Consider the following 13,107-nt stretch of genomic DNA (forward strand, 5'->3'; position numbering starts at 1 on the left):
GGAGCTACTTGAGCCTCAGTTTGCTTGGCCTCAAAGTGGCCACCAATAAGCCTGTCTCACAGATGACATTTTAAAATGATAACTGGTGTTTGAAAATTTGAAGTTAAACTTCAAATGACAGCAATCATAGGACTCCAACCAAATTCTTCCTCCCAGTTTCCTCATTTCAGGAAATGACGCCTGTCCCTCCTCCCAGTTCACTCAGGCCCCAAACCCTGGAGACTTCTATGGTTTCGACCCTCAACATCTGTCCATCAGCGAATACTTTTGATGCCTCCAAAACACCCCAAGGCCCAGCCCTTCTCCCTGCTCACTTCTCTTACCCCACGTCTCCCCCGTGGACACCATGGCAGCCTCCTCACTGGCCCCCAATTCCACTTGCCCATTTAAGCCACACAGCAGCCAGAGGGGCCTTCTGACAATGAACTTGAACCAGTCGCCAAGCCCATTACTAGGGCTTCGACCGCCTCACTGCGCTGGCCCTGCCTGCCCCTCCCCTTGCCCAGCAGGCACCATTCCCGCCGAACTTCTTGCATTTCTCACACAGAACTGTGACCACCCCAAGCTCACAAGCTTCACACTGATAGACACCCTGCCTGGCACATGGGACCTCGGGGCTCACCTGGCCGGTGCCTCCACTCTGGCCACAGCGCCGGCTTTGTGGTGGGGGGAGCTTGCCTGACTCCCTGCCTACAGCATCCTCCCCCACCCCAGCTTCTCTTGGTCCCTTTATCCCACTTTATTTTCTTCACAGCCTTTATCATGATCAGAAACTATGCTCTTTATTTATTCACAATGTTGCCTATTAATAGTCTTCCCCAACCAGAATGGTCAGCTACTTGGGAGGGGGCCCCGTTCTGGCCGCTGCTGCATTCTCAGGGCCGAAAGCAGCAGGCGTCTAATACACGCTCGATGGACATGTGAGTCCAGTTGCAAAGTGTTGTCCATCTTCAAAATGCAGCTCAGATGTACCTGCCCTCACCCTTTCCCCTGTATGTCTCTCCTCTGAGCCTCTACGGTATCTCGACCTCTTCCTTGGCTGAGTCACTTGGCCCTGTGACTTCGTTCCTCAAGAAACATGGCCCATTTTCCCAGACCTGAAGTGAGCTCTTGGTGGCCAGCGACCAGGGCTCGCTTGTTTCTCTATGCCCCGACAGAGCACAGTACAAAGAAGGTTCTGAGTAAATACCGATGGGGACGGTGGGTGCCTGGAAGGGATGTGGAAGGCCCTGTGGTTTGCTGGTTGTCTCAGGGGTTCGGCAGACAAATTTCACCTCCGCAGCAGCAGCAGATTAAAGATGGCTACAGATTCTATGACATGCCCCCTAAAGTGAGGCCAGGTCTACGTCCCCTTCCCGTGAACCCAGGTGCGCCTGTGGCTGCTTTGGCTGATAGAATCCAGCAGAAGTGATGACCTTCCAGGTCCTGGCTCAGGCCCGGGGAGACTGCAGCTTCTACTTGCTGTCATGTGGATCCCTGAGCTGCCACGTGGATGGGTCTCACTACCTTGGCTGGTGAAATCACACGTGGAGGCCCCAAGACCACGTGGAGAGGGAGAGCAGCCCAGCTGAGCCCAGCCGCTCAGCGGCCTCCACCGAGCCATCAGGGATGTGGGGGACGCTGAAGGGCCCTTCAGATGGGCCCCACTGTCATCTGAATTGAGCGACCTCAGTAACACACCGTGTGGGGCCCAATGATTGCCCTGCTGGCCCCCTGCCTGAATTCCTAACCCACAAACTCATGCGATGTAATAGAATGCTTGTTTCAAACCACCAACTTTGTAAGAGGTTATTGGGACACATGTCAATTCAATCTGCTGGAGGCGGCTGCCTCGGACTCTGCCTTGAGCAGGAGCCTGAAGCTGTGACGGGGCTTGGTGTGGAAGGGTTCTGGGATCTATTAGTGATGTCTGCCATGGGTCCAGGGGGGAAGATTGGGAAGATTACCTGTGGTCTACTTTTCATATTCCTGGAGAATTATATGTTGAATATGGTAATACTTGATTTCATTTCGTCCTTACGGGTATGGCTGATCATCCCCATTTTATAAATGAGGAGACTGAGGAACAGAGAGGTTATATAGCTTGCCCAAGGCTACTCAGCTAACAGGGAGCAGGGTAGGTTTTATGGCTCCAAAGTGCACATTTTCCCCACTAACCAAGGCAAGAATGTTTTCAGCACAGGTTTGCAAACCTCTCCTCTGTTCTGATTGATGGCTCACTCCTCATCCTACCTCCTGTTTGCCAGCCCTCAGTCCTCACAGCCAGGCCTGGCTTTACTGTGGGGCTGGGGACAGCTGGCACTAATCCAGCGTCACCAGGGCCCCAGAACTGCTGGGTTTCCCCTTCTGTCATGGGAGGCTGGAGCTTAGGTATCTCTCAAGGGTGGAACCATGTACGTTTGTAAAGAGCTTAATGAAATTACGCGTTTCACAGCTTCAAGAGCCAGACAAAGTCAAGTGCTCTGTTCGAGGTTTTAGAGAGCAGTTACACAAAGCTTTCTTGGGGGAGTTGGAAGCCCTGGGTTGCAGGGAGGGAGGAGAGGAAAAGGGAAGGGAGAGAGGGAGGAAGGGGGAGGTTAGAGCTCAGGCCCAGCTCTACCCCATCCTGGAGGTGTGATCTTGAACAAGTGACTTCATCATTCTGACTCAGTTTTTTCATCTGTCAAGTGGGGATTATTAGACTTACCTTGCATGGTTCTTTTGAAGTTAAAAGGATTTAATGTAACTGAATTCCTAAAACAATGGTTGGCACACATTGGTGCTTATTAAATATTTCTTGATGAACGAATGAATGAAAAGTTGGATAACTCTACCACAGTGAGGTGTGTACTCAGGTCTGGATCCCATGCTGGCTGGCTCTCTGTACCCACTGTGCCTGGCACAAGGACAAGTACCTAATACATATTTGCCAAAATAATTCTTCTGAGTCCAACTTATGGAAGATGTTCCTAGTCACAATGAAAAAATCCTACAAAGCGGACAGAATTTATTCAGGTGATGACAATACCTATGCTCTTCAGACCCCATATCAGGCAGCCTCATCTGTGAACCAGGAAGTAAACAGAAAAGACCTCTGAACACACGAAACCAACAGAATAAAGTTCATGCACCGATACCTATGGCTTTTCTCCTAGAGGCACCCCTGGTCTTCATTTTTAACCTAGTAACTCTTGGTTTGCAAACAAATCCAACAAGGATTATCTGATGGTTTTGAAGCCCACCTCAGACTAGAAGCAGCAAACTGGGGATGAGGAGGAAGGAGTGTGCCAGCCCATCTCCATCCCTGCCCGAGGGTTAGAGGGAGCTGGTTCTTCCTGAAAGGGGTGCCCTACAGGGAGCTGGTCTCCTAGACAGGTCCAGCACCAGGTAGACAGGACTTTAGAAGCTAGGCTTTCAACAAGGGAATTGGGCCTCTGCCTCCCTCTGGGCCTCACGTGCTGTGATCTGGACCTGGAGTCTAGTGCTAGGGGGAGAGGAGTCTCTTGCACAAGGAGGTAGATAGGAAGCTGGACATTTGCTGAGGATGATGAACCCAAAGCTGAAGGGGATGTCATGTGACACAGAGAATGCAGCTGTGTGACATGGTCTGTGCTTATTTCCCTCTTATCTCCCCTGGCTTTAGTGGCATCTTGTTTAAAAGGTCTCAGCTATGCGGTGGGGAATGAAGGAGAAAACTCCAAGGCCAAGCTTGAAGCAGATCATCAAAGGGAGAGTGTACTTCCCTCCCCAAAAAAGCAGGGACCAGCGAGAGGGCCACTCTACAAAGAAAGGACGTGGAGCCGCTCTCTCTGCTGCTAGCCTTGGGAGGCTATGAGTTTCGGTCAGCAGATTCCTTAGGAGACACCACCCTCCCCGAGGTTAGGAGCTGATTCAGGTCTCGAGTTGGGGGGATCTGGGGAAAATCTGAAATCATGCCACCAGCCTCTACAAGGATGGCTCCATATACATGTCACAGTGCTGGGTGGACACTTCTAACTGTTCATTGGGTAAGGTAACCACAGACACTAGATCTTCAAGACATCTGCTTTTAAATAGCCAGATGTCTTACTCCAAACTGTTAAATGGTGAAAGTTTTAAAACAGTGGTAAGCACACACCTCGATATGAATTAATTCATTCAATATATATTTGTTGAGCACTATGTGGGATGGGTGCGCTGTTAGGCACAGCAGTGAACGGAACAGACAAGAATCCCTGCCTTCATGTAGATGATGATCTGGGGAGAGACAATGACAATAATGAGCAAGGAAGTCAAATGGAGGACATGTTACATGGCGATAAGTGTTAAGGGGAAGAATAAAGTGGAGGAGAGTAACACATCATTACTTTTTGGTGTTGTTTGTATGTTTGTCTATAGGTACAATGAATAGGTATTTGTTTTAGAATAAGTAAAAAAGCTAAATATACTTTAGTTTTAAAAATGTATATATTTTTTTCCGAGTTTTACATTTTCCTCGAATATTTTAAGCCAATTCTTAAACACATCACAAAATTTGATTTGTATTTTGAAAGATTTTTCATGTAAGTAAAAACTACCTGAAGTCTTTTATGGAATGAAGTGGGTAAAAAGGAAGTATTAAAAATACAAAGGAGAATATATTTATAAACTGACAAATCTGTTTTCCTCCAGTCTGATTATTGAGGATGTTCCCAGAGTGCAAGGAACACTGAAAAGGGTACAGATGCTCAAGAGTAGCCAAGGACACTGCTTTGAACCTGACTGCCAGGTTCTACTGCCCATTTCCACTGTCACCATGGGCAGGTTTCTTCACCTGAGGCTCAGTTTTCTCATGTATAATTATGCCAATGTTAAAGCAGGATACAGAAGCCATTCAAGGTATTTAAACAAGAGTGATTTAACTTATGGAACTAGGGGCTTATAGAATCATTGGAAAGGCTGAGGGAGAAAGCTCTAGACTGGGCTTCTGGGAACTGTGTCCAGAACTTACCCACCAGGGGAGCTATAACCTTTGTGGTAATGTTCAAGGGACATGTCCTTTACTGTCAATCACAGGACAGGAAGGCTGATTTCAAAGCCACCATTGCAATTGCCTCTTGGCACCTATGTGAAGGGGCACTGAAATCTGCAGCAGAAAAACCTGATATTTCCCTAAACTTTGCTGGCCAGCAGAAACAACTAGAAGGAGAGGAAAAGGGGGCCCTTCCTTTCTTCCACCTACAAACATTACAGTATCTAATTGGTAGAATCTAATTCATAGCCAGAACCCTAGCTGCAAGGGAGTCTGAAAAATGTAGTTTTTAGCTTTCCAACCTTTTCACGAAGGTGAGATAGACTGAGTCCTCTGAGAAGTGACATCAAGAGTTAAACAGGAAGGGAAATGTCTGAGTGAGAGGAAATGGATAGGGAACTGAGTAAGGCTGGGAGAGCTGTCCGATGGCAAAGCAAGTTGGCTCTAAGTAAAGGAGAGATGAAGAGAAGGTTGGGCAGAACATCTAAGGAAGTTACAGCAAAGCCATCTGAAAATCCTTGAACCAAAGCTGTTTGACAAAGGGGTCCTTGTTTTTAAGGAAGGAGTGTGTGTTAGTATCCCTATTATAGTCATTCACTGATGGAGACATCCATGGAGATGGATTGGCTGCTGGGGGCTCTTGGGCAATAACACTCCCAGTAGTAGGAAGCTTCCTGGCTTGTTCTCACAGCTACCCCAGAGGGTGGGATGGAAGTTGAGCAAGTCAATCCACAGAACACGCCCTGATAACAATACCTGTTTCCTAGGGGGATTTGAGGATTAATTGAGGTATCACAAGTAAGACACTTAAAACAGTACTTGCCAGAGAGTAAATACTCAGCAAATGTTAGGAGCAGTTTGGAGACTGAAAACCAAGAAGGCCTCTTCAAGGCCCTCGGCACCTTCTGTGGGAGACCATGTCGAGTGTTCTGGAAACAAATAATCACAGGATGATGTCCTGCAGGCATGGAGGGTGTACACTGGCTGCTTTTTGTGTCCTCATCAATAGAGAAGCCTATCACCATACAGATTCCAGGCCCCACCCTGGAAGTTCTGACTCAGTTGGTGGGAGGTGGGGCCTGAACATACACAGATTTAACAGGAGGTCTGGGGCTCTAAGACCCAGCCAGGTTTGGGATTGTAGCTGTAGGTGTCAGAGGAAGGAATGCTTAGCTCGTTAGAGGGTGGGGAAAGGAAGGAAGAAAGACTTTGAAACAGAGATAGAGCCCGAACAGGGTCTTAAAGTATGAATAAGAGTTGAAAGTGAAGAAGCAGAGGACATCCCTCATGGAGGGAACAGTGCATGTGAAGGCAGACTGGCTCTAACCCTGCAGAGGTCACACCTGATCTGGGAGATACATACTTTTCTTAAGGAGCATAGAGAAACCATGAGGATCTTGGTGCAGTCAGGGTCAGGGAGCTTTTTTTCTTTTATTGAATATTTACAGTGTCCAGGCTCAGTGTTAAGAATTTAGCACGCTTTATATCACTGAGTCCTCATAACAACCTTATGAGGTTATTATCACTCCCAGTTTGCAGATGAGGCAGCTGAGGCTCAGAAAGGCTGAGTGACTTCCCCCAGCTCACACAGCTATTTTAAGATGAAGTTCAGGTTGCAATCCATTTGTGTCCAAAGCCCATGCTGTTGACACTGCTGGGAGAAGAGGCTGAAGGAGCAGGTAGGGATCTGTAAGGAACCTGTGTGCATGTAGAGTGTAGCATCTAGGAACACAGACTTTGGTGTCATGGGAAATGGGTTCAAACATGCCACTATTGTCTCTGTGGCTTTGGGCAAGTTAATTAACTTTTCTATGCTTTGCTTCCTTTTAATGCTTTGCCATAAAATGAGGTAGTAATGTCCACCTTATGGTACATCATGAGATTAATTGAGTTATGATATGTAAAGCACCTAGCACAGTGCCTGGTACACAGTAAGCACACAGTAACTGGAAACTATTACTTCTCAAGCAAATGTGTTGGGAATTCAACTTGCCGAAAAAGTAGAATCAAGAGGGTTTTAAGCTGGAAGATTGCAAATACCTCTAGAAGGTCTATTAGGAGCAAAGCTCTAAGGTAAAGGAATGCCACTCAAATGGCGAACTTTCAGGCACTAACCAGTGGTCCAGAAGGCTTTCAGGACAGGCACGAATCTTGGAGGCAGCTGGCTTTGTGGGTATTCTGCAAGTCTCACCATGTGATCAGACACCCGCTGCTGGTTCATGAGAGAGCCGCTTAAGTTACTTTGGAAAATCTTGGGAGGGGCTTCCTGGCCTAGCTTGGGGAGAGAGCCACCATGCCCACTGCTACAATGTTGGAGCCACAACTTTATAAAGACTCAGTTCTCTGGGGAAGGAGGGGGAGGTAGAAGAAGGTATGAGGGGATAAATGGTGATGGAAGGAGACTTGGGGTGGTGAACACAATACAATATACAGATGACGTATTATAGAATTGTACACGTAAAACTTATGTAATTAATGTGACCCCAATAAATTCAATAAAAACAAAGGACTCAGTTCTCTAAATATCAGGAAAACACCAAAATATGATGTGTACTTATTCCTTGGGTGATGTGATACTTGGGGACTCCCCTCACCCTCTTGTGGTTTTACAGGTTTTCTGCTCTGTGTATGCACTGATTTCTGCTTTTTGAGAAATAAAAATAAATGATATTTAAAAGGAAAAAAATAGCCCCCTCGCCCTGGAGGCTGACTCACGCCTCCCATAGCAACCCAGTGAGAAGGGCTGTGTATCACTCCTGGGACAGACTGGTCAGAACCACGCGGGGGCTGGCAACGCCTTCGTCCTGACCTGCAAGCCCACGGGTGGCTTGTGTGTTGCTAGGGCGGCGGTCCTCAACCTCTTAGTCTCGGGACCACTTTCCACTCTTAAAATATTATTAAGGGTTTTGCTGGGTTATAGCTATTGCTAATGTTCATTTTAGGAATTTTATCTTGGCAATGTCGGGGACATTTTTGTTTGTCACAGCTGGGGTTTGGGAGGTGCCATTGGCATCTACTGGGTAGAGGTGAGCAAAACTGCCCATGTCTCACTGCCCAGGACAGTCCCTCCACAGAGAACTCCTGGCTCAGCGTGCCAACAGCGCCAAGGTGAGAAACCCTGCTTTACACTGAGGACAATGACCTCATCACATGCTGACATATATTTTATAAAAAATAGCAGTATTTTTCAAATTAAAAAAATGAGAACAGCAGCATTGTTTTCAATGTTTGTAGACTCTTCGATGTCTGGTTTCACAGAAGAAAGCTGGATTTGTGTATCCACCACTTCATTCAATCTTTGCAATATCACATGTCATGTAGCTTCTTGAATACTCCAGAGAATGAGTTTTGTCAGAGAATGAGAGCGAAAATGACAGATAACATCTCCATACAATTATGAAAATAGCTTTGACCTGACGGACCCTCTTTAAGGGACTCTGGGACCCCAAGGATTCCATAGGCCCGCTTTCGGGAACTACTGCTGTAGGAAGACACTATTTCCAGAAACAATCATTGTGTTTTGGGTGTGGGCACATCTGGCCCCACTGTCCCAGAGGGAGAGCAGTGGGGGAAGAAACTGGTGAAAAGCGCCCAGCCCCCTCCTCCTCACCGCAGGTGTCTGTCAGCTGCGAGACAATCGTGGTAATTTCTAATGACAGATCTCACGTTTCACCCATTTCACCTGGGGTGAGAAAACAACAGGCCAGACAAGTGGGAATAAAAGGAAAGAGGAGAAAGGGTGGGGGAGGTGGGCTTCCCTGGCAGTTCTGGGAGGGAGGAAGGGGTGCTCTCGGCTGCTGTGGGGTCCCAGCGGGGTGTGGGTGTGTGCGGAGGGCCCACGCCTCAGCCTTGCCCATGGGCCCGGCCCTGGGAGCAACAGCAATGGAGGAGGCCCGCCTTGTCTCTGAGTCACCCACCTGAGTTTCACAGGACGTGATAGGCTAATTTTTGGCAGGGAGAGAGGGAGCCTCAGCCTTGGAGGCCCAGGAGGAATGAGCCAGGCTGGGGCGGGTATCTCCCCTTTTCTCAGAAAGAGTCATGAATCCAGGTCAGGAAGCTGGCCACTCAGGAGGCCTGGCTCCCTGGGTCTCCCTCTGGGCCACGCCCTTCACAGTCCCCACACCCCTGAGAGGGTGGAGGGTTCCAGCTGCCACTGTGCGGGGGCTGAGGAAACAGGAGCTGGAGGGCATTTGTGAAGTGCTTGCTGTGTGCAGCGGGCTCGGAACTAATTCCTTCCAGTGCGTGTTGCATGTAACCCCCACAGCAACCTGCACTGTGGGAACTGTTATTATTCCCCTTTTTATCCATGACGACAACGAAGCCTGAGGAGGAAATAACTTGTCCACAGTCCAAGCCCGGGAGACTGGCACTGGGACTGGACCTAGGTTTGTCTGGGCTCGTAACCTCTCCCCTAAAAGTTGTGCTAAGAGTCAGGCATTTACTAATGTACCAGACTGCTGAGGGGCTACTCTGAACTCTGTGCTGGATGCCCAATATACAGACCAATAAAACATGTTCCCTGTCCTCCTCCCAGCTCTTGGTCTACTTGGCAGGGAGGTGCAAGGGGAGTGTAGGTTGAGCAAGCAAAGAGGCAATGACAATTGATTGTGCAGGTGCTGTGATGGGGTGAGCAGGATGTGGAGGAAGCCAGAGGAGGCCCCTGACTCAGACTGGGGACAGGGAAGGCAAGGGAGGCTTCCTGGAGGAGGTGGTATATAAGCTAGAGACAAGTCAGGGTGCCCCCAGCAAGGAGGTTGTGCACCCCCGTTGGAGGAATAGCATCTTAGGGACACACACCCAGTGACCCTCCTCCCTCTTTCGACTACTTGTAGTCCAAGAGGAGTGCCAAGGTTTCTCTTGCAAGCCCCATCCCCATTTACATTCCATTTCTGGAGCAAGAATCAGATGGGATGCCCGCTGGGAGAATATGAGCAGCCCCATCCCCTACATGGAAGCTGGGGCCAGTGGTGGCAGATAGGGTCTCAGGGTGGCCTTCAGGCCCCACGGGACAGGAGATCAAGGACCTTTAGAAACAGGTATTTGCACACTGAGCACTCTTTTTATGCTGGGCACTAACCTAGGCACTGGACATAAAGTATCCCATTGGAATTCTACAATCCTGTGAGATTCTGGATGAATTTGTTCCATGTGAGAATCCTTTCACTGAAGAATTTACATAATTCCAAACTCACATGGCCCAAGACCCATCCTGACAAAGGCCTCTTGTGTTTTTGGTTACCAGCCAAAGTGGTACAATCATATGGCTATGGCGTGAAGGTGTCACAATTTGCTTGCTCGGCCTGTTGTGAATTATGTAGGTTCCTATAAGTTTCTCATTTAGGGAATGGAAATGTATACTCTTTCATATTTTGTGTGACGTTTTATTAATATGCCTATTATTGCATAACCCCCTTCTGGGTGCTATCACTATGCCATTTAGCAGATGAGGAAACTGAGGCCCAGAGAGAAGTTACGGAACGGGCCTGGGGTAAACAGCGGATCTGGACTCGGAGCTCAGGAAGCCTGATGGCAGAGCCCAACCTTTCCATCTTCCCCCTGCTTCTCCTGCACTAGAAGAAGGCCTGAGTCGGGGAAGCACCCTCCCTTCAGTCTGTCTGAGCTCTTTCAATCCTTTCTCTCCCCCAAGGGAGCGCAGCCGTGGGGAGGGAGTGAAGTGTCCAGAGTGTGTGTTTAAGGTTTTCCCAAGTGACTCAGAGGCTGGGCCCCAAAAGATAGTCAGCCCTGGCATGCTGGGGCAAGCCCCCTGTCTCGGTTCCCCCCCTTTTCCCACACAAGGCGGTGAGTGTGAGGCCACTTGGGGGAGAGAGGCTGAGAGGGGGCTACCAGTGTGGGGTGGAATAAAGAGCTCTGAAAACGCATCAACAGGAGGGAAGTGATTTCTCAGTGCTTCAACATCTCTCTCTTCCAAAAGTAACAAAGAAAACTTAGGAACTCCTGATAAGCCCAAAGACGACTGTAAAAAACCCACAGTCCCATCCCTCCCGCGAAAACTGTTAGCTTTCTGGGTGTGATTCCTTCCAGTCTACTTATCTAAATACATATTTATATTTATAATAAGTGTATTCATAATAACATTTTGTTATTGCCAAAATAATGCATAGTCACTGTAGAAAATTTGGAGAGTAGAAATGAACAAAAGAAGAAAGCCAAAAATGATAATCTCAGGGAGAGTGACTTTCTAGGTTTTCTGTATTTCTCTAGTGAATTATGTTACAGCAAATATATTAATACAAACCTCTGTGCTCCTGCCTGCTAGGGTTTTCAGCTCACAGGTAGGCTTACTGAAATCATGTCACCAAACAGAATTTAAAAATAAAACACAGTTGTGGGTTTTAACTTCTTTTAGGTCACAGACCCTCTGAGGATCTGGTAAGAGTGATGGGCACAAAAAGGAGCGTGGAAACGGCATCCTGAAATGTCGGGGGTGCCACAGGCTCGCCGAAGCCCCCGCATGCAGGAGCCGGGCCCCAGTTCACAAATCCCCTAGTTGTTGGTGACTTGTCAAGTGAAGGGCTTTCGACTCCCCCAGGCAGAGAGGAAAGTCACACTCAGTATCTCGGCTGCACTTACTGGCCTTTCACCCAAATACGTGTGTGTGTGTGTGTGTGTGTGTGTGTGTGTGTGTGTGTGTGTGGCGGGGGGGGGGCGGTGTCTGTCAGTTTAGCTGGCAGTTTAGGAGGGGGTTTCTACTGGTTTAGTATTTCATTGCTGGAAAAAAAAATCATGATTGTCCTTAATCTCTTTTGTTTTTAAAAAGTAATTTTAAAAAATGTTGATGTAATTTCAAACTTACAGAATAGTACAAGGAATTCTTATGCACGCTGTTTTGTTTTGTTAATTATAAAAAAAATACTATAGGCTAGTTGTAACATGTCAAGCAATGCTGAAGTGTGTGAAGAGAAAGTTAACAGGCTTTCATTTCTCTGTACAACCCATGAATGACAACCGCCTCTAAGACCCTGCAAACATATGCATATGTGTATGTTCTTTACACGAACATGGTCCTTCTGCCTTAAAAAAAAAGAGAGACCTTTATTTTATACATAGAGAATAATCTCAGTGTCTGAGTTTTATGTTATCTGTTCATTGAAGGCATACATACTGTTATTCAAGGCTGGCTTAATGACTTTCAACCATCACAGGGAAGATGTTCTGAGAAACATAAGGGAAAAAGAAAATATAAGCAGAGGATCAAGGTGATTATTGGGCAACCTCCATGGACGGGGTGGGTAGGGACCTCGTGGCTACTCAGGGCGCAGCTCTCTGCAATTCACTTCTTTCATTAATGCTCCTTCTGACATCAGTCTAGGTTATCTCATGTCAACTTCATTCTTCATAAATAACTTCCTGCTTTTTCATTCTATTATTGGGTGGTACTGTCTTCAGCCCTTCCCCTATAGGGAGACATTAGGGTTGTTTCTGAATTGTTGTAGTGGATGTTACAGACAAGGTTGCAAAATCATCTTAATGTATCTAACTGGCAAGTGCCCAGACCACTTAATACCTTTGTGTAAATCAGCAAAAGGTGTCACCCTAGGTAGACACGGTCCTGGAAGCACTTGGCTTGGCAAGTGGAGTGTAGGCTGGATCCCGGCCCCGCATGCCTCTCAGCCCAGTGTCCTTTGTGCAGTCCACCTGCACGACCTGTATGTGGTGGTTTCCGCTTACACACTCTATTTTTCCCCTGTAGGACAGACCCCTAAAAGCTAGACTGCTAGAATGAAGGGTATGCCTGGGTTTTAAGTTGTGAAAGATTCTGTTAGATTTGTGCGTTTGTTTAGAAAATTGATTATTATATGTTTGCTCTCTTCTAAGGTGGTTTTTCAGTATAATGTGTTTCAGTCCTAACATATTTTGACTGTCTTTCCTGTCATTACCAATTCTCTTTGATACCCTTAATCTTTTAAAAACAGCTTTTGAGGTATAATTGACATACAATAAACTGGACTTATTTAAAATGCACAATTTCATAATATTTGACAAATACACACAATGAAACCATCACCAAAAAATGAACATATCTATCACCTCCAAAAGCCCCTTTGAGATCCCTCCCTCCACCTCCTTCCTGCCCTCTACCCCAAATCCCCACGCAACGACTGATCTGCTTTCTGTCA

Source organism: Pteronotus mesoamericanus, unplaced genomic scaffold (genome assembly GCF_021234165.1).
Source record: "Pteronotus mesoamericanus isolate MK-2021 breed Mesoamerican mustached bat unplaced genomic scaffold, CSHL_Meso_final contig_221, whole genome shotgun sequence".
NCBI lineage: Eukaryota > Metazoa > Chordata > Mammalia > Chiroptera > Mormoopidae > Pteronotus > Pteronotus mesoamericanus.